We start from the raw sequence: 22,455 nt of genomic DNA, 5'->3' as shown, positions 1-22,455 counted from the left end.
AACAGCCCCGTCATTTACTGACTATATAAACTTGAGCAAGGCAAGTAACCCCTCTTGGTCATAATTTTCTCATCTGTAAAATGGGAGCTTTAATAGAAGTACCTATCTCATAGAGCTGCTATTGGATGGTATGGGATTTCCATATTTACATTTTTAAGTTGTAACATATAGTTATCAGAACTAATATTTATTGATTACTTAGAAGAAGACAAGCAGAGTGCTAATTTATTTAGATACATAATCTCAATTAGACTTTACCATGATCTGTATGTTTGGAGTTATTAATACTCCCTTGATCTTAGAGCTGTGTCCAAAATATGTGCCTAGTACATGTTTATTGTTACTGATAACCCCTTATATTTGTGAATAATTGAATTCAGTCTTCATTACAACCTGGTGAATGAACAAGGTAAGTGTTATATCCTTAGCTGAGCCTCAGATGAGTTAAGATGAGTTAATAAGCTAATGAGCAGCCAAGCGGGGAGTAGAACTAAACCCTCTGAACTACCAGTCCAGTGCTCTGCTGTGTGACTTTGGTCATAATATTACCCACCTCCTAGTTTTAGGTGTTTTTTTAATCTGTAAAAGAAAGAGCTTGCATTTGAAGATTATAAAAAGCCTTCAAAATCAAATACATCTGGAGTCTGAGGGGACCAATTCATTCTAATTTGCCTAGGAATTTTTCAGTTTTAGCACTTTAAAAAGTAGAGTGATGCCTCTGCCTTTGTTTTTATTATTGAAAATTGCCTTGGCTATACAAGTTTTTTTTCTCCCCCTGGTTCCATACAAAATGAAGAACTATTTTTTTCTAGTTTTTCAAAGTATGTTTTGGCATTTTAATGGGGGTTGCACTGAATCTGTAGATTGCTTTGGGTAGTACAGACATTTTGACAATGTAGATTCTTCCCAGCCGGGAGCATGCCATGCTCTTCCATTTCTTAATGTCTTCTGCTATTTATTTTCTTAGGGTTTCATAATTCTCTTTATAGAGCTCCTTCACCTCTTTCCTTAAGTATATTCCTAGGGTGTATGCCACACTTTCGGGGTGTGGCATACAACTACAAGAGGGACTCTACCTAACGAATTCCAATATTGTGACCTGGTTGTTTATACCCTCACATTAACCTGAAATAATAAAAAAAATAATAAAATTAAAAACAAAGTACCATGCTTTTGGAAACACTGTAGTCCTGGGCAAATCAGCATGGCTTCACCCTACTTGAGTCTGCCTTCTCATTCACAGAAGTGATACAGGCCTCTTTCCAAGAAGACCTGCCTGGCTCCGTTACCCAGACCCAGTCACCTCATTCCCATACCTTTCATTAACACTTTATTTACTGATACTTTCTCAGTCTCCTTTTGGGGCTCCTCTTCCAGTCTCTGTCCAACATTTTCTTCATAATCCTTCCTGGTGACAAACATTGATAACTTTTTAGTGTATCTCCTTCCTTTTTTTCCCTTTCAATCTTTTTTAAAAACTGGGTGTGTTTTACATTTATCATTACAAAACTGTGATTATATTGTATAAATCCTTATTTCCCATAATCCTCACTTAACATCATATCATAAGCCTTTTTCTAAGCCATCAAACATCATTTTTAATGACTATATGACAGTCCACTGTGAGGGATATATCATACTTATATACTGTCTCCTGTAAGACATTCAGGATTTTTTTTTACATCTTTTTACTGTTATAAATAGGACTCTGATAAGTATCTTCATTTATAAATGTTTTTGTCCTGCTTTATTTTCTTCAATTAATTTCTTAAAAGTGGAATTACTGGGTCAAAGACTGGGAACATTTTAAAGACTATTGATACAAATAGCCAAAATGCAGGCAGGATTCATTGAAAAGGGAAATTGCCCATATTTAATTTTCAAGACACATTTAGAAATGGTTTGAACAATATTTGGGTGAATGTGGAGCTTCATTTTACAAATAGTTCCACGGGGAGAATTTGTTTGTTTGGTTTTTTTTTGAGACAGTCTCAAGCTGTTGCCCTGGGTAGAACGCCGTGGTATCACAGCTTACAGCAACCTCAAACTCTTGGGCTTAAGTGATTCTCTTGCCTCAGCCTCCCAAGTAGCTGGGACTACAGGTGCCTGCCACAACACCTGGTGCCACCATGGGGAGAACTTAGATTACTTTGGAAAGTAAAGTTAAAATCTAAGAAGGCAAACAAAATTGTTAATGACATGCTTAGTCAATGTGTATTGTATTATTGCAGATGGCATTTTCGTTTAGATGACAAGGATGATAGAGCAGAGACCCCTTTGGTAATCATTGTGTAGAGTATATCTAGGATCATTATAAGGCACATAATTTTATTGTTTAGAATCATTATAGTCCTACTGTAATTGTGCTTTTGCTAATATAACAAATTGTTGGTCACATTTTTAATTTATTTGATAGACTGCCCTTGGCCGGAAATATAGTTCCAATTATAGTGCTGTTCTTAAGGAAGCAATCTTCTTTGGATGTCACTTGCAGGATTGCATTAAAGTAACAAGTGGGCATGCCTTATACCACCATTCCTTCCTCCTCCCACTGACCACTAGAGGGGTTTTAGCTCACAGTTTAAGGGACCAAGGGGGTTGATTTCCAACAGAGGCTGCCCACTTACCACCACTGTCTTCCTTCTTTAGCTATTTCCTGCTGGGGCTATTTCTGTAGCACCTATTCTCCATCCTTACTTGTCATTTGATTTACCAGGAGTTTATGGAACTCGTTAAGGGTAAAAGAGCCTCCTGCATGTTGCGTTTTCTTTCATAGATCAAGATAAGTAGATAAGAACTATAAAGGCAGAGTGACAGAAACTATTCTATTTGTCACAGGAATATCTGAGGCAAGTAAGACAAAATTTCCATGACACATCTATAGGACCAAGTGAACTTGTGGATAACAGCAAGAGAAATCAAAATCCTGAAGTCGCTGCAGTAATCTGTTTCAATTCAACTCACAATCTCTCTTAGTCCCTCTCTGAAAGTCTCAGCTCCTACTTCAGACTCTTGGCTTACTGCTGCCACCACACAGTAGAAAATAAAGCACGATCCTTGCTTTGATAATTGTCTGAAGAAACAGCAAGTCAGCTTTATTGCTGGGACAATGCTATCCTTGGGCCTAAGTCTCCACGTGTGTGGCCGTTGGCCACCAACAGCACTCTAGTGTTTCAGGACACATAGTGGTTAAGGGCGTGTATGTTTAAACCAGACACATCTATGACTGAATCCCACCTTCACAACTTTCTAGCTACGTGATCTTTGGTTTCCTTTATTTTTAAAATTATTAATTGTTACAGGCAAATACTAGTTGTTTATATTTATAGGGTACATACAAAGTTTTGAAACAGGCATACAGTGTGTAATCATTAAATCAGGGCATTTGGGGTAACCATCACCTCAAGCATTTATCATTTCTTTGTGTTAGCAACATTCCAATTCTACTCTAGTTATTTTAAAGTATGTCGTTACTTATTCCTTTATTTTTAAAATGTGGAGTGTAATACTATTTACCCCAGTAAGATTGTTGTAAGAATTAAACGGGATGATCAATGCATGGTAATGCCCTTAGCAAAGTGTCTCACATGTGGTATTTAATTAATGACAACTATTATTATTAGTCAAGTTGGGGTTTCTGGTACTTGCTCTTAGATTGTGCAAGAGCAACCTGTTCTTTGGACCTCTGCTGACTGCTCACCCTGCAGTGATAACCTGGGTCGAAATGTATTCCAGATTCTCATCCCAACCTGGCAACTCAAAAATAGCCCATGGGTTCTAGTCTGAACTGTATTTGGGCTTTTAGCCTCTACCTCATCACACAGGTCTGCCAGGACTACTTGGTCGACTCAGGCAGGGCACACTCAACCTGACACTGTGCAACTCCTGATTATGCTAGGAATTCTCCAGGTCAAGTGAAGTTTTGCTTTTTGGTGACAACCTAGAATCACTGCAGATTCTTCAAGAGGGAAATGCTGTGACTGCTATGAGGAAAGCAGTCAAATATTTAATGCCAAAAGTGATCTTTAGGCTTTTAGTTGATTAAACTGGCAAGAATCTGCAGGAACTATTTAACTTGATTGGTATACTACCTGGCATGCATGTCCTTGCTTAATAAATGCTTTTTTTATCAAAGCTTGCTTTGTGGGCCGGCAGCCTCGGGTGATTCTAGGCCATGTAACTTGATGGGGGCTCTAAAATTTCCTTTTCTACCCAGCCACTGATGCTACCAAAATACCGAGGCTACCAAAATAACTACCACCAATTATGGAGCATGTGCTCTGTTTCAAGACATCACATTACACCTTTAGCATGTATATTCACTTCAGCCCTCAGAGCACTTCCGTGTCATTTGTACTATCATTAGCTCCATTTTTCAGCGAAGAACCCCGAGGCTTACAGGGGTCAACTGCTCAAGGCAACACATTAGCATGAGAAAACCAGACCAAACTGTAAAATCCAAGCTTGAGGTCAAAGTTCTGTTCTTATCACTATGCTAAATAATGGCTTACTGTTAAATGAAAGCAGACCTGAGGTGGTGAAACAAATTAAGGTTTTATAAATCTTTTAGACCCTCAGTGCAAATTGATGTCACTAACTGAGAGCAGATTTTGTTAGAGGAACTGCGTGTTGTATACTAGTGTATGTATGAGGGAAGTGTAGGCGGTAGGAGGGTGGTTGCTAGGGACACCAAAGCTATTGATTCCTTAAGGGGTATAGGAGAAGATGGCAGGAAGTGGAAAAGAAAAACAAGAAAGTTACAATTTTTTCCCTTTGGTGTTCCTATTAATAAAAATGATAATGAGGTCAGGCATGGTCACTCATGCTTGTAATTCTAACATTATAGGAGACCAAGGTGGGAGGATCCCTTGAGGTCAGGAGTTTGAGAAAAGCCTGAGCAATAGTGAGATTCCTGTCTCTAAACAAACAAAAAAAAAATAGAAAAAATAGTTGACTGTGGTAGTACATGCCTGTAGCCCCAGCTTTTGGGAGGCTGAAGCAGGAGGATCACTTGAGCCCAGGAAGTTTGAGGTTGCAGTAAGCTATGATGATGCCACTGCACTTTAGCTAGAATGAGAAAGGCAGATTCTGTCTCCAATGATGATGATGATAATAATAATAATAATAATAATAATGATGAATTATGGCACAAATAAAAGACCAAGAAAAGATAACAAGGCTCAGCGCCTGTAGCTCAGTGGCTAGAGCGCCAGCCACATACAGTGGGGCTGGCAGGTTTGAACCAGGCCCTGGCCTGCCAAACAACAATGACAACAACAACAACAGCAAAAAATAGCCGGGCATTGTGGCAGGTGCCTGTAGTCCCAGCTACTTGGGAGGCTGAGGCAAGAGAATTGCTTAAGTCCAAGAGGCTGAGGTTGCTGTGAGCTATGATGCCATGGCCCTCTACTGAGGGCAACATAGTGAGACTCTGTCTCAAAAAAAAAAAAAAAAAAAAGATAATGAACTATGGCACAAATAAAGGACCAAGAAAAGATAATGAACTATGGCACAGATAAAGGACTATCAGGGAAGTAGAAAGACATGCATAGTTCTAGGGGCCAGAGAGATCTGCCTTTGACTCTCAACTCCACCACTTAGGTGCTGCAGGAAATTAGCAAATCATTTAGCCTCTGTAAATCTTTGTTACCTCATCTGTAAAATGGGATTTAAAATAAATACTTACTTCCCAGGCCTGTAAAGTTAAATGAGACCGGGTGATGAACTGTTCTGGAATTAGTTATACACCTTGTGGGATGGTTATACACCTTGTGAATACACTAAAAGCCACTGAATTCTATGAGCTTTATGCTAGGATATTTATATTTCATTACAAATTCAATGAGACAGTATAAAAAATACCTAGCACAATGCCTAACACAAAGTAAATACTTTATAGATGTTAACTATTTCTAACTCATTGTTATGTGCTATCCTTGTCATTTCTATGAAGATGCTGATGATAAAAAGATGACAATTATTATCTCTAATATATCTGAAAGTAATCCACATATCATAGTAGGAAAAATACATCTCTATGAGCACATCAGTCAAGAGGAGGAGATGAGCGGGCGGTTTCTGTATATATTTAGATCACAGATGGGATTGCTAGGCAAGGAGCTCATTTGGCATCTATAGGAGGCTCAGGGGATTCAGGCAGCTGGGTCACCTTTCCACAATGAATTACAACTTCCCCCTTGGGCTCTATCAACACTTCTTTCAGGAGCCTTGGCTTTCTGTGGGCCCAGATGGATACTGGAGGATCTTTGACAAATAATAGTAGAACTGCCAAAAGCCACCAACAGCCAAGCCAGTTGGAAAATCATGGTGGCCTTTGTGTCACTTGCATATTTATTAAGCACCTACTGGAAGGCTTGAAAACAAGACTTATTAAAAAGGTTTAGAAAATTCAGAAACTGTTAATTTTTAAAAGAACTTTTGAGTGGATGGTAAGTTCGTACTTGAATAAAAATGCTGATTTCAAAATAAAGTTGTATCAACCTAATTCCTTTTGAAGCTAATGATTTGGGTTTTGTAGATTAAAAATAAATTTCTTTGGTTGTTGATGTAAGCCAGATTAAAATGTTTCTTTGCACTTGGGAAAGTTGCATCTGGAAAATTACAAATAGGCTGACCCATCTGCAAAGCAAGTTGGTTACTGCGTATGGGCTGTAATGCAAGTGAGTAGGAGTGTAGGTTTTAGATGGTCAGAGATTGAAAACATGAGTTTTGGCCGGACATGGCTTGTGCTTGCAATCCTAACACTCTGGGAGGCCGAGGCAGGGGATCAGTCAAGCTCAGGAGTTAGAGAACAGCCTGAGCAAGAGTGAGACTCCGTTTCTACTAAAAAACAAACAAAACAAACACAGAAAAATTAGCTGGGCACAGTGGTGGGTGCCTGTAGTCCCAGCTATGGGGAGGCTGAGGCAGGAGGATAGCTTGAACCCAGGAGTTTGAGGTTGCTGTGAGCTAGGCCCAGGCCAAGGCACTCCAGCCTAGGGCAACAGAGTGAGACTCTGTCTCAAAGAGAGAGAGAGAGAGAGAGAGAGAGAGAGAGAAACATGTGAGTTTTATTTCATAACATTTCTAAGTCCAGGTCCAACTTGTAGATGTTTTGTTGTTATGGGTGGTGAAGGGAAGAAGGGCTAGCCACAATTTAATGCCATGGCTGTTGGTAGTTAATGGCATGAATATTATAGAAATTGGACATTCTGATTTTAATGGAAAAAAGAAACTTGGTTCAGAGATCCTATTTGGTTATTACCTCATTTTCACTCAAAATGCTGCCAAATTATGTTATTAGAATGATAAGCAACACCTAATGGACATTTTGAATGTTTGCAAGTTTGCTAACAAAATTTGGGTTGTGTGTTCTTTCTAATGGCTACCCCTAAGGGAACATACTCCTGGGGTAATATAAATGCCACTTGCAAATTTGTAAAGATGGTGGTTGGGGCTGATAAGTGTACAAAATTGCTCAGAGTTCGAGATGACTAAAAATGAAGTTAAGCCAATATTGTGAAGAAGGTGAATTTATGTTGCCCACTCTGTCAAACCCAACAGATGAGCTCTCCGTTCATGCTAACATTTGGCCACATGCGGACTTCTCCCCCTTACTTGGGAGAGGAGGTATAGTGATGATTTATGGATGAAAACTGCTACTCCCTCCCATCGTTTCTAAAGATAGCAGTGAAAATGGCTAGGGTGTGACTCCCTTCTGGATGCTTATTCTCATACGCCTCTAGCCATCCATACCCACCCCACCCTCTTCACAATCAATTTCTCCTTTATGTCCCTGCTCCAATCTCATGCCCTCACCAGCTACTCCTGCCCACAGTGAAGTGTTTTCTGGATATATATCCAGACATGGACATACACTTTTCTATTGAATAAAGTTCTATACAAGGGAGGACCAAGACAAAGTAAACAATCTCATCTTCAGGGGGCTCATAGCCAGCAAGGGAGAGTAATAACAATAATAACAATAGGCTCAGCACCTGTAGCACAGTTGTTACGGTGCCAGCCACATACACCGTGGCTGGCACCGTAACATGCTAACATTATGGGTGGTGAAGGGAAGAAGGGTTGGCGGGTTCAACCTGGCCCGGGCCACCTAAACAACAATGACAACTGCAACAAAAAAATAGCCTGGTGTTGTGGAGAGCGCCTGTAGCCCTAGCTACTTGGGAGGCTGAGGCAAGAGAATTGCCTAAGCCCAAGAGTTTGAGGTTGGTGTGAGCTGTGACACCATGGCACTCTACCAAGGATGATAAAGTGAGACTCGAAGGAAGGAAGGAAGGGTGACAATGAAAGCCTGATTAGAGTAAGTTTAAGAGAGAATGGGAAAAGTGAAGATTTTGAGTATAAACAACTATTTCGAGGAATCATGCTACATAACAGAAGCAGAAAAATGAGACAGTAACTGTAGGAGAAGGTGGTGTTAAAGGAGGGTTTGATATACCAATATTTAATAATTAATGGAGCACTTCCTTTGTGCCAGGCACTATGTTAATTGCTTTCTACATCTTAGCCTATTTAATTATTGCAACAATCCTGTGAGATAGGATTGTTGTGACATTACTCCAAGTAACAGACAGAGAAACTGAAGCTTGAATGATGAAGCCATTTGCCTAACGTAGGATTTCTCAACTTTACAGGATTGACACGTTGGGCCAGAGAATTCTCTGTTGTGGGGGGCTGTCTTGTGTTTTGTAGGATGTTTAGCAGCTTCCCTATCCTTTACCCACTAGATGCCAGTAGCACCCCATCAGTGTAACAACCAAAGATGTTCCTGGGGAGGAGAGCAATATTGCTTCCGGTTGATAACCAATGGGTAAAGATCACACATCTAGTGAATAGTAAAACCAGGGCTTAAAAGATTAGTCTGACTCCAAATTCCAGGCTTTCGATCACTGCTCTTATTTGCAATCACAAGATGACAAATTTCTCTACCCATTTCTGGGTACCTCTGGCCCCACTGGAAGTGGGGAGAAAGTCTGTCCACTAGAATAAGGGCAAGCTAGACTCAAAAAATTAAAAATGTGTCTGTCAATATGCATTCCTGCTCACAAGTTTCCCGGCCCAGGCTAGCAGATAGTCTCTTAATACCTCTCTTCAGTTCTCTTGTTTCTTCTCAACTCTCTTCCCCACCTCTCCATACCCACCCCTATTTCTCTCTCTCTCTCACATACACACACACACACACACACACAATGAGCCATGCATCACCTTTATAATCAAGGAAAGAAGTTTTTAAACACTCCTCAGAGTTTAAGTTTCTTCCCCACTGTGGGCCCCAGTTTCCCCACGTGTAAGATGAAGGGGTTAGACTGATCCCTAAGGTGCTCTTCTGGCTCTGACTTAAGTGTCCTCCCTTTTTTCATGAGGTAAACACTTTGCAGGGAGAGTGGGCATGGAACAAGGGACGTTTGAGGACTTCCGCTTTGGAAGCTGATGCAAAGTTCCCAGGCTGTGTTTGTTTTTGTGTCGTGTTTGCTTCTTCCCAACTGGCTTCTCCCATCGCTAAGGGCCAAGGGCGCTCTGCTTTGGGCCTCGGGCGGGTGTGGCTGGGTGGCGGGTCAGGCGGGTCAGTGGTTCAGGGCCACCCTGGGAGCCTGGGCTGGCAAGGGCAAGTTCTGTGGCTTTTGCTCGCGCTTCCCGCCTGGTGGGCTGGGGAAGCCTCTGCTGGCCAGGCCCCCTCCCTGGACAGCACTGCCATGGAGCCTGGGAGGCCAACTTCAGTCTTGGGCAGGGAGGCCACGCTGTACATGGGGCTCCCAAGGCGTGGGGATTTCTGGAGTATGATGTGAAGAGCCTGTGCTGATCCCAGGGTGGGATCAGGTTCCTCTCAGGAATCTGGGAAACATGAAGGGGGGCACTGCGGGGGCTGGTCAACTATGGGGTGGGGAGATGGGAGTAGGGTTGGTCTTTAGGCTGCAAACAAAGCCCCCCTTTTACACACTTTTCTTCCTCCACGGAACTTTAGAGGCTTTAAGTCCTGCTCCTCCTTTCATGGGAGGGTAGGGATGGGATGGGGAGACAGGCTTCCAATGTGCAGTCAGAGCTGGAGCTTGGTTAGGACTTGATTTACAAAGTAAAGCTGAGACAGGAGTTAATTTCTTACTCTGTTACCAGTCACTGGAGACATGGGCCCCCAGTTCCCATAATGGATTGCATCAGGTCACTAAACTCTGCCACAAGCCTCAAAACCTAACCTATGTTAGGCATCGTGGGGCTCTGTGGGCCTTCCTGCTGCTGGGCCTCTCTCTGTTTCTACCTTTGTGGTTTGCAGGGGTCAATATTACAGGTTTAGGTACGGTACATTTCTGAGTTTGTGAAGTGTCTGAATGGGTTTTACGGGTAACAAATGTTGCTCTATATATGTGTGGCTTTTCTCTTTATGTATGCTAAGTTAATAATTCTTCAGCTGAATTGCAAGGGCCATGTCTAACCCCTGGCTCCCTTCCCTCCCTGAGCTCTGTGAAGTTTAAGGCTCTGTTCTCAGAGCAAAGGGGCCCCATCTGGGGAGCCTGTTTAGACCTGTCTCTTCCTTTTGTTTGCTTTCTTTTTGTTTCTCTCTGGGGAAACCTGGCTCCTGCACCCTGGTTACCCCTCATTCTGCTCTGGGCTCCACAGCATGTTTCTCCACAGCTCTCTCATTTGCTCATAGCTGTATTGGCATTCCCCCAATGATATGCGAAGGGGGCAACAATCACTGACTTGTGTCAACTCTGAGAAGGAACCCAACTAAAGCAATGGATTGCCAAGTCACTACAATTACTTGAACTAGCAAAGACATGTACAAGGACACAGACCATGGTTTCTTTGATATGGATTATAACCAAACATATACATTAATCTCCCTGAGGGCGAAAAGGAATAGGCATTTTTTTCCATTGGGTCTTCAAAAATTAAAGAGTAAAACTAAGCTTCTAAAACTAAGGATAAAAGGTATAAAAGCTATCATAGCAAAGCCAAGTGTCCAGCTAAGTCCACAGAGTGAGCTTGCCATGGTCACAGCTGGTAATTCAGGACAAGGGCACAATTCTAAGGTACTTTGTAGATTTTTCCACTAACCAGGCTTATAAATCTTGTAGAAACAATGACTTCCTTCTTTGTGAGTCCCAAACCCTACCTTTCACTCAAAACCTCCACAACACAATTTGTTGAGTAGAAAACAGACATTCTTTTAGAATCCAGGGAGTGAGTTTTTCTCTCTGGGCATCATAGTAATTGCAAGAGAAAACATGGAGAAAAACATCTCACAGTTGTACCTGTGGAATCAAGATTGGATCACATCAGTGATGGTGATTCCACTTAGCTTTTAGGATGAAAACTCAAGTGGATTCAACAGAGGCTAAGAGAAATTTGATTCAACATTGGTTAAGAGAAATTTGAGGGGAAGGAGCTAGTATCATCTTCCAGATATAAAAAAATTACAAAGGTAATACATTCATGTAACATGAAGAGAAGCCCCATCATCAAATCATTAGTTTAGAGGGTGGGATGTCTGTGTGTGTGTGTTCAAGGATAGAGAGAATCATTTACAGAAAGAGTAGCATCTGAGCAGCAAGAAATGCAAACTTCCCATTCTGTTGTACTAGAGATTTTGTACAGGCTACTTAACCTCTGAAATAGGGAGCATAGTATCTGCCTATCATGTCTCTTACTCCCAATCACCTGAAAAACTCCCACGAAATTAATCTTCCTAAAGAAACACTGTTGTCACAATATTTTAATAAAGAGTTTGCTTTATCGCCCCAGACTATATAACCATTCTTTTCTTTTGAGCTTTTGTGATTTTCCATTCAGATTTTTAATCATACACAGTACTGGATAGTTAAGCACTGACACACATGCAAATTGTGTGTGTGTGTGTGTGTGTGTGTAGTCTTCCTAAGTAGAGGTCTGCTTTTTATAATATGTTTGTATTCCCCACAGTACCTGTATCAAAATTTACTCCCCAGAGTACTTGCTTAAATGTTTGCCTAGTGGGCTTGAACTTCATACAATATAAGGGGAAAGATAAAATACAGAACATGGTCTAGGACTTCCACCTCTTACAAATAAAGGTGGTCATTAAATAATTGGCTATGTTTTTCATTTGTTAAAATAAAAGCTCTTTTGAAAGGATGACAGTAAAGCAAATTTCTGCAAAGCAACGCGTATTTTCCCATAGACTTCTACTATAGCTTAAGAGAGGTACTCTGCAATTAATTGTCTTAAACATTCTTGGAAGACTTCCATTAATGCAAGTCTTCTCAAAGTACACACCAAATTGCTTCCCTGATGTGTACTTGGTAATTTCATCTCCACGTTTTTCTAACTCCATTGCAGTGAACTTCCACATAGTGAGCCTACATAAAGAGCCTACATAAAGGGACAAACCCATGTTAGAGTGTCAAAACTGATGCAACTCCTCACATAACTTATAATCACAGATGAAAAGCAGGCTTTCCTGAAGCTTGGAATTAATTTCTTTAACCATTAAAGATAGAAATAATATGTATTAGGAAAACATTTTAAAATCCAGACAAGGATATGAACAGATGTTACACATGTAGTCATGACTTAGAACTCACTTAATACTTTGTTGATATCTGGTCTATGTCTTCCTAGAAGATTTCTCAACTCCAGGTATTCCTCCCATCATAATAATTCAACCACCATGGGTAATGCAGGGAGCTTAGCTGGTTATAGCCACAGGTTTCCGAGGCCATTTGACACGGTAGAAAGAACCACTGAGCAGGTGGATGGAGTACTTGATTCAATTCTCAGCATTTATACAAAGTTCCTTGGGCAAGTCTCTTAACCTCTCTGAAACTGTTTTTCTAAGCTTCTTCATAATTACAGTAATGGAAAGAACATTCACAGACATGCTGAGAAAGTCTCTTGTAACCTATGACATACCACTTGGGGGCTGAATCCAGCTTCCCAGGATTGTGCTTTTATAATTTTGAAAGTTCTTTTGCTGTCTCACTTCTCCCAACTCCTGAGATCCTCAGCACTTTATTTTATGTGAAATTATTGTAGTGAGGCTATAAAGTTGGTTGCCTGACTATTCTATAAGGAAAGAGCAAGAGACTTCATGACAGTTATTTTCCTCTTATTCAGAGATCTTTTGCCTCTACTTGTGGGTCCCCAGCTATTTTAAGTGTGGTGTAGGCCGGTGGTCTCCAGATCCTTTTTTATTGCACACTAGTTTTTCAGTTAAAAAAACATTGAGTAGGCTCAGTGCCTGTTGCTCAGTGGTTAGGGCGCTGGCCATATACACCGAGGCTGGAGGTTTGAGACCAGCCTGGACCTGCTGAACAACAATGACAACGCAACAACAACAAAATAAATAGCTGGGCATTGTGGCGGGCGCCTGTAGTCCCAGCTACTTGGGAGGCTGAGGCAAGAGACTGGCTTAAGCCCAAGAGTTTAAGGTTGCTGTGAGCTGTGATGCCACTGCATTCTGCCGAGGGTACATAATGAGACTCTGTCTCAAAAAAAAAAAAACACCTTTGCGTATGCTTCTTCAATACCCATGTATTTATACAATATATTATTAATAATTATATAAATCATATATACGTCCCACTTGCCTCGTCTATCTTCGTATATATGATAATTATATATAAATTATTAAAGCCAAGTTTTAATTTCTTTCTAGCTTTTCTAATTTAAATGTAAATAGAAGTTGAATATTTTCTTCTACACCCAAAGGATTGACTTGCACACCTTGTCCCTCATCCACCTAAATTTGAGACCACTGATCCAGACTCTGAGATTTACAATCTCTGGATAAGTGGAATGCTTCTGTAAAGTACATCCCTGTAACTCTTCCCTGATATACTGTTGCTGTAGTTTTCATGTCCGCTGATAAATAACAAAAAATTAAAAATGAAACCAAAGATAGGTGAACACAGGAAGAAATCTCAGGCAATTAAAAGCGGGGGGGGGGGCGGGGGGGGCGGCTCGGCACCTGTAGCACAGTGGTTATGGTGCCAGCCACATGCACGGAGGGTGACGGGTTTGAACCCGGCCTGGGCCAGCTAAACAATAAAACAACAAAACAAAAGCCAGGTGTTGTGGCGGGTACCTGTAGTCCCAGCTACTTGGGAGGCTGAGGCAAGAGAATCGCTTAAGCCCAAAAGTTTGAGGTTGCTCTGAGCTGTGACATCACAACACTAACCAGGGCAACATAGTGAGACTCTGTCTCAAATAAAATAAAATAAAAATAAATAAAAGCAGACGGGGAGAAACTGAGTAAGGAGGCCATGACAGCAACAGGAAGGGAAATCTCGAGAGAGGGAAGAGGAAGTTAAAGGCTAGGGAGGAAAGAGAAGAACGAGGAGAAAAGAAGGGGTAAACAGCTTCCAAGGGAGAAAACGGGCAGAGTAGGAGAAAAGAATATGTCACATGTTGACATGAGAGATGCTCACGGAATTGTCTTGCTGACCAGTGTCCCTGGCATATGGATTGGTGATTTGTGTGCACAGAAGTGCAGGGCAAGCCTGCCTCCTCTCCTCAGAGAGGCATATGCAGTTTATCCAAGCAATGCAAGGACAGGGCAATGCTTTGTCTAAAGGGTGAGTTTCTAAGGCTAGAAATGTAAGCAGAATGATCCCTGGGGAAGGCAGGGAAGATTCTGTAGGGTTGTGGTGAAGAGAAATTCCTGTGACTCTTCAAATCACACCATCCAGATGACCCTGGAGGGGGAGTACTGCGTATGCCTGCAGGAGAACAACTTCAGCTATCAGGAGCTTCCAGCAGCAGCAGCAATGAAGAAGCCACAGCAAGTGAAGTATGTCTGAGGCAGCTGCCAAGGCACCATTCAGAGGGTAGAACATCGTCAAACATCACCTTCCATATCTCGCTGCACACTAGAAAGCATGATAAGACACAGCAGGGACAAGGAACCATCAGGATACAGTAACAAGGTGCCTGACTTAGATCATCAAAGCTGTTGGGTTTTTGGAGATCACGCAGCCCATCCCCAGATCCCTCATTTTACTTATGGGTAAATTGAAACTCTGAAAAGGTAAAGCACCTACCCAAGGTCACCCACTTGGCAAAGTTCAGGCATGAGACCAGGTCTCTGGGTAGCTACAGCAGTACACTTTACTCCACAGCTGTGTATTTATCCTCCAGCTCTTTGGCTCTTCTCTAGCAGAAGCTTCCTTCACTAGTACATATAATACATTCTGTAAATCCCATAATGTCTCAATATGATCAAATAAATGATTAAGTTAACCATGAACAGCTGCAGGGCTACAACTGCATCTTAATTCAGTGCAGACACACTTAAGTTTTAACATTATCATCAATTATCCCGGGCCTAAATAACCATATTTAAACACACAGGGACCCTTGATTTTCTACCTCTCTCACTACTGCCACCCAGTGGCTATATCCAGGCTCAGACGCTACTTCCCTCCTCCCACAAAGAGGAACAAACAAGCAAAACTCAAGACCATCAATTCTGCGCAAAGTCAAGAAGCTTTAAGCTAAAGACCTGGTGGAAAGAAGGGTAGAACAAATGTCACAAAGAAAGTTAGGTATTACCTTTGACTCACAATTATTTGTGAATGCCCTCATCTTGGAGGAAGAATGAATTGCTGGTAGCAAAACAAAAGCATTTTGCCAAGTCCCTTGTATTGGTTAAGTACAGAGTAAGAAGCAATCAGACAAAGAAGAGTCCAGGGTCAAAAGCTCAGAGGAGTTAGGAGGAGCAGAATCCCAGAGTAAACTACAGGAACAAGAGTGTGTGACCCTTACAGCTAACAGGATCTAAAATAGATGTGGAAATGCTTATCCTGGCTCTTTCCCATTTTTTAGCAACAATAATTCCTCCCTTGACAGGAGACTCCTTTTGGCTTCAAAGTGACCTAACAGTTAATCCTGGATATGGAGAGTAGGGCTGGAACCTCACCCATGCAAAACTGCTTGGTCGGTTGGCCAGTCCTTTATGAAATAGTTTGCAGTGTCTACTAATCCTGCAGCGTCTAAGACGACTCAGACTCTGCCCTGTGGTCATTCATAAGACAGTGGAAAAACAAGTAAATATACTACTGTAATTCAGCATGAGAGGAATGACGATAAGGGTAGATAACTCCAGCCTTGTACATTGTGTAAAGCTTCATGAAAAGAAATCTGTGTTCACTTTTAAATGATGGATAGAAAGAAGCAAGTCAGCAGAGAAAGGGTGGAGCTAGTTGAAGGAATAGTACACACAAAGGGAGTAGCAGGTATAAAACTATCAACACATTAAATAATATAGCAAGTTCAGAGAACTGTAAATAATTCAATGAACACAGATTTATTTGAAAAACAAATTTGTCTTATTTTCTGAAGGGAGAAAGGTTCTTAGTGATGAAAAATAATGTTGGAGAGGTGGGCAAGGGCCAGGTAATGAAGGACACTGTAAGCCTTCTAGAGTTAAGATTTTATTGTGAAATCTATAGGGAGTCCATGATGTTATTTGTGTTTCTGGAAAAATTATGGTGGGAGAGTGGCAAATGGATGGGAAAGAATAAGATTTTGGAGGCTAAGAGACCAGTCTCAAAGCTGTCGTGCTAATTTAGGTATTAGGTATTTTTTGCATGTGCTATCATGCAAGAAATGATACCGGCTTAGATTGGAGAAATGGGTATTGAAAAAATGTGTTGGATTTGAACTAGATTTTGGAAGATAAATGGAGACAACTTGATGGACTGGAGGTGGTAGCGGAGAAGAGAAAGAGAAGATGAGAATGACTTCCAGGTTTCTCGCTTGACCAGCTCAAGTGGTTGGTAATGCCATTTATTGTGATGGAAAAGATATAGATAGAATTTAGAAAGGAGAACATCTGGTGGGGGTTGGTGATACAGTTCTGTATGAGACATGTTTATGGTGCCAGTGAAAACTGAAGCAGAGATATCCAGCAAGAAATTGACAATGCTGATATGAAACTAAAAAGAAATATCTGAGCTAGAGGTAGAGATTTAATATTTATCATTATATGGGTGGTGGCTGAAATCCCTAAGTATATGAAACCACCCTGGGAAAGGCCTATGGTGCAAAGAAAAGTAGGATGAGGACAGAACCCTGGCAGATCCTAATCAATGCAGGAAAAGAAGTAGGAAAGGATAGTATGACATTATAAAGGAAAAGAGAGTTTCAGGAGAGAAAATGTCTTGTGCGATAGGGACAACAAGGAAGATAAGAAATGAAAAATGTTCATTGGATTTGGCAACAGCAGGTTTGTGGTGACTAGTGTCAGCACTGAGGTCAGCCCACAAAGGGCTGAGGAGCGAGTGGGTAGTGAAGGCATGAGATTTAAGTACAGGCAGTTGGAGCAAGACTCGGGAACTCAATGAGGTCGTGTGCAATAGGAGCTTTCTTTCACTTTGGAGCAATGGAGGATAAGGACATTGGGGTGTGTGGTAGTAGATGGTCAGGGCAGGGGTGTGTGTTAGGGTATGCAGAGGAAGGAGGGACTGATGTACACAGCAATTGCCTAATTCAGGGGAAAATGGAAAGGCCTATTGGTAGCCATGGCACCAGTCAGCTGACACGGGAATGCCAAATGTTTGCAGGAGGAGAATAAATTGAAGGACTAGTAGTTAATGCATCTGGGTTCTGGAATTCATGGGAAACACATTTTGTAGCAGAGGAACAGCAGGATGCAGGCAGGAGATAAGGAATTAAGAAACCTGGGCTCAATTTCACATGAGACTCAGGCTAGCCTCATAAACTCTCAAGCTAGGACATAGGTTCCCAAGCCATAAAATGGGGGAAAACAGATCTTATCTAGAGAGGAATCCAAACATTCCCTGCCATAATGCTCCTTTAGATAGCATGGATAATTATCGGCTCACCGTGTTGTATATAAACATCAGAATGCTATTAAAACAGGGAAAACTCTGAAATACAGGGTGTCCCAAAAGTCAGCCCTAAAGTTGCCATACACAGGGAAAACGAGAAATTGTAGCAAATGTACCTTTACTTACAAAATATTCATTACAGAGTTTTAAAAATATTTATAAAATATTTCCTATGTGTTGGCCACGTGTTTGTAAACTTTTGTAATGAGTGTTTTGTACATAAAGGTATATTCAGCTACAATTTCCTGTTTTTTTCTATGTATGGTGACTTTATGGGAAGCTTTTGGGACCCCCTATAGTATTAAGGAGGTTCAGAACAAAGCAAACAGGCCCCTCCTCTTGGCGCCAGTGTCAGACAAACACAGAGGTAGCTCTTAAGTCCTGTTGGAGGGTGGGGAAGGGAAGGGACAGAAATGTCAAACTAAAATGTTTTGTTCAATTAAATGTAGGGGGAAAAAATACCAGGAAAAAAAACAACTCAAAACAATGGTTCTTCCCAATAATAAAACCTACCCCCCAAAAGAAAACTGAAAGTCAAATAGCAAATCCAAATCTAAATGACGGGGGTTGGGGGAAAGTGGAACCCTTTATTTAACACTGTGAGGCATGTTACTTTTTAAAGTTGTCTTTCTCCTAAATAGGCTAAAGTTTAGCCATTAACAGGTTAGTGAGCTTGGGCCAGTCAGTTATCAGTTTATTTGTTACATACAGACAATAATACAGCTCCTAAGAGAAGATGTTTTCGAAAGTAAAAAGCAGTGCACCAACATTAGGTAAGGGTTTTTAGTAGGCAGGGCACACCTTCGAGAGATCAGTTTGCTATAGCTTCAGCCAGAAAGGGATGGACTGCAGTTTTGCAGGAGTGCTAGGTGTTGTGTAAATGTCCTAGTCAGTTCAAGAAGCCTTTGGCAAAGTAAAAGTACACATTGCCCAGCAAGCTATGTGCTTCATGTCTACCCAAGACAGGAGGCGAGCCTGCCAAGGACTGTAGCATATCTCTGGGGTGAGCCAATGTTCTGTACCCCTCCCAGCTCGAGAGGAGCAGCTTGAAATTCAAATGGGGCCCTTTGCTCAGCTAAGTAAAACACTCTCAAATCTTTCTGACATCTGCACAAAAGGGGTACTGAGGGGCTGTCCTGTAGGGTCAACAGTTCTGGGGCCAGTTTAAATAATTCCGCTTGGCTCTGGGAACACAGCAGGGAAAGGAGGATGACTAAACAGGACCTGCAAGTGAGGGTGGCTTCAAAAATTCATGTTCACAGAGTTTGTCCCATGAGCACTGGCCTTGTCTATTTGGGAAGTAGTACATTCTTGCCCTTGACTCATGAAATACAGCTTGGACTAGTTCGGTAACCTTGCAAACATTCTTAGAAACTCCATACTTCACAAATAAACTTTTAGGAACATGTTTAACCGTGTGGAGTCTGTATGTATCTTTCAAATATTGAAGAAAAAATTCTGTGCAGTGATATTCACATTTTACTCTATCCTTTACCCTTTCAACCACCGAGATGTTTTCAAAGAGAAGCCAGACTAAGGCTCCAGATGTTTGGTACCCAAACAAGGACTCCTCATAAAGTAAATCCACTCTGCCCTCCACCTTCAAAGATCAAAATCTCAGCCAGGGGTTAAACAATGAGGTCATCATAGGTATGCTTGCCTGGTATAGGATTGACTTTAATTCAGATATATAAGATATTTTGCTTTTAAAGGCTCCTCAACCCAGCAGTCTAAAGCTTCTTCTCAGTTCCCCGATTGCTGAGTCTGACTAATTGCTTCCCACCTCCCCACAACCCAGAGGTTTAACCCCTTTGTGTCAAGCTTAAAATCTCATCTGCTTTCACTAGAGTTATTTTTATTTGCGATATCTTTGCAGTAATAAAGTAATATAACAAAGAATCATCATGTAGAACAGTATCCAGGAAATTCACAGAAGTGCAAATACAAACTTCCAATGAATATGTGAAAAGATACTTAAACTCCCATGTAGCCAGGGAATTAGGATTATTTTCAGTCATCATATTAGTAAAAATTTCAAGTGTTGGCAAGAGTGTAGAGACATGAGCACTCCTGTACAATGATTATGTGAATATAAATTGGAAGATATACTGCAGAGTAATTTGGCCATAGGTTTGAAAGTTAAAAATGTCTATTACCCTTGTATCTGATCATTCTGATTGTTAATATCTATTCTAAAGACGAGCACAGGAAGTCCTGCTCAAAGATTTCTACTGTAGCACTGCCAGTTTATAGAACAACACAATTTGGAAACAATCTGTGTCCATCAAAAAGAAATGGCTGATATAAATAAAGATGGAGACTTTCCATCTTTTGTAATAACCTGGATAGAGCTGGAGAACATTCTTCTTAGTAATGTAGCACAAGAATGGAAAAGCAAGTATCCAATGTATTCAATACTAATATGAAGCCAGTATAGGAAATAACACATGCCCACACAAGAGAAAAGCTCAATTTAACTCAGGTTGGGGGTAGCAGAGTGGGAGAGGGGTAGGGATGGGAAGGGGATTGGTGTGCTCTCACCTAATGGGCACAGTGTAAGGGTATATGGCACATCTCCTGGGTAAGTGGCACAACTATAACAGGGACCTTACCTAACAAATGCAAACATTGTAAACTAATTGTTTGTACCTGCACATTAATCTGAAATAAAAATAAATAAATAAAAGTTTAAAAAAAAAGGAACGGTTGAATTAAACCATGGAGTAGAGAAAAAGATCTTAAGGACATACTACCTTTTACAAAAGGACCCAGAATATATATCTATGATTCTATCTTTGAAAGAAAACTAGACCCTGAGACTATTTTTATAGGTGTGTGTACATATGTCTGATTATGCACAGAAAAAGACAAGAAAGAAGGAACTAAGTGGTACTAAGAGAGCATCGAGGGAGACTCTTGCTTTGTTTGTACTTTGTTTGCATGTTATTTAAGAATGCATTCATATATTTATTGTAGAATTATGTTTTTCTGAAATGTTTCAGAAGTGAGAGCATGGGTCTTGGTAGCTTCAGTGAACATGGCTTCCCTAGGAGGCAGCAGTGGGTAAGTGGGTAAAGCAAATAGGTGAGAAATCAAAGGACTCAGTTAATAGCCTAAGAATCTGTCATCAATTTGCTATGTGATCCTGAGAAGTAATTTTCCTTCTGAGTCTGTTTCCTCTGTACAATCAATGGATAAGATGAGAAGGTCACTAAGATCCCTTTCCTTTCTGATATTTTATGATTCCAAGTCTGTGTCTTTTTTTTTTTTTTTTGTAGTTTTTGGCCGGGGCCGGTTTTGAACCTGCCACCTACGGTATATGGGGCCAGCACCCTACTCACTGAGCCACAGGCGCTGCCCCTGTATCTTTAATGTATACTGTGCATGGCCCCCTTTTGATGAAGAAATGGCTTTTTATTCTTTTCCTTCAAATCCTTGCAAAGTTTGACATTTCACTTTACTGCAAATGTAAGATAATGAAAGAGAAGGTGGAGCGGTCACTGTGTTCCTTGTTTGCCTATGTTTTTAAAGGTTTGGTTGACCTATTTATGCTACTACTTTCCTTTGACAGTGTAAGCTCTTCAGCTTGACTGTGATGATGAGATTTCAAACATAATGCTGGAAGTTGGAAGATCTGAATTCTTACAAGGTGGCCATAAATTCTGGAAACATACATACATACACTTAACGCACAAGTGTGCGCGCACGCACATACACACACACACACACACACACACACACACTGATTTAACATTCCTAATCCTCAAATCTGAAACCTAAAATGCTCCAATGAGCCGAGCATTTACTTTTACTGTTATATCAGCACTCAGAAAGCTTTGGATTTTGGAACATTTTAGATTTCAGATTTGGGGATTAGGAATGCTCAACCTGTAGGCATGTATGTGTGTGTGTGTTCATATGTATTATTTTTTGGCAGATCAGCCCCCTCTGAATGCTTTTTCCTGGGTTGTACCAAAGATGCAGGTTTATTCAGTGAAAATCAGAGATAAAAATCATCTGGGGGCTATGCATATACAGAGATTGATGGAAATGCTATGAGAATGCACCGTGTTCACTGCAGTTTGTATAACAGTTAAACTGTGCATTGCTAATGAGGGATAAGACATTGCATGTGTTACAGTGTTTTAAAACATAACATGCTTCATGTAATATCTATAAACCATTCTTTATGTATAGTTGCCTCTATTTCTGGATTTTATGGCTACTCTGTACTCTCTATTCTATCACTAATAAACAGAGTGATGGTTGGATAACTCACATCCCCAGTCTATAGGTAACAATTGGACCACCTGCTCTCCAGAGTGGTAAGGAAGAATCAAGTGGGTATATATGAGTTATGAAAATGTACACAAATCGACAAACATCATCACAATATGGTTCTGCACAACCTAATCGGCTTTTGGAAGTACTCCAAATGAAATTCTGAGGAAACCTGGGCATTATGTTAAGGAAGGAAACCTCTTCTAGGTTGCTCAGAGACTGTGACCAGTATAGTTCTGCCTATCATTAGTTAGCAAAGCTCCTTCCAGCTGGTCCTCATCACTTTGCTTGTTCCATGAGGTCATAAAAGTAATTTCTAAGCAGT

General features: G+C 40.9%; 1 protein-coding gene across 1 annotated transcript in view; it reads right to left on the bottom strand.

Annotated features, from left to right (window-relative positions):
• Positions 1-22,455, bottom strand: part of COL4A6 (collagen type IV alpha 6 chain) — a 333,285-nt gene that overhangs the window by 148,226 nt on the left and 162,604 nt on the right. The window lies entirely within an intron of this gene.

This window comes from Nycticebus coucang, chromosome X (assembly GCF_027406575.1).
Source record: "Nycticebus coucang isolate mNycCou1 chromosome X, mNycCou1.pri, whole genome shotgun sequence".
Taxonomy (NCBI): Eukaryota; Metazoa; Chordata; class Mammalia; order Primates; family Lorisidae; genus Nycticebus; species Nycticebus coucang.
Note: the sequence above shows the minus strand (reverse complement) of the source record. Positions and strands in the feature narration are given on the sequence as shown.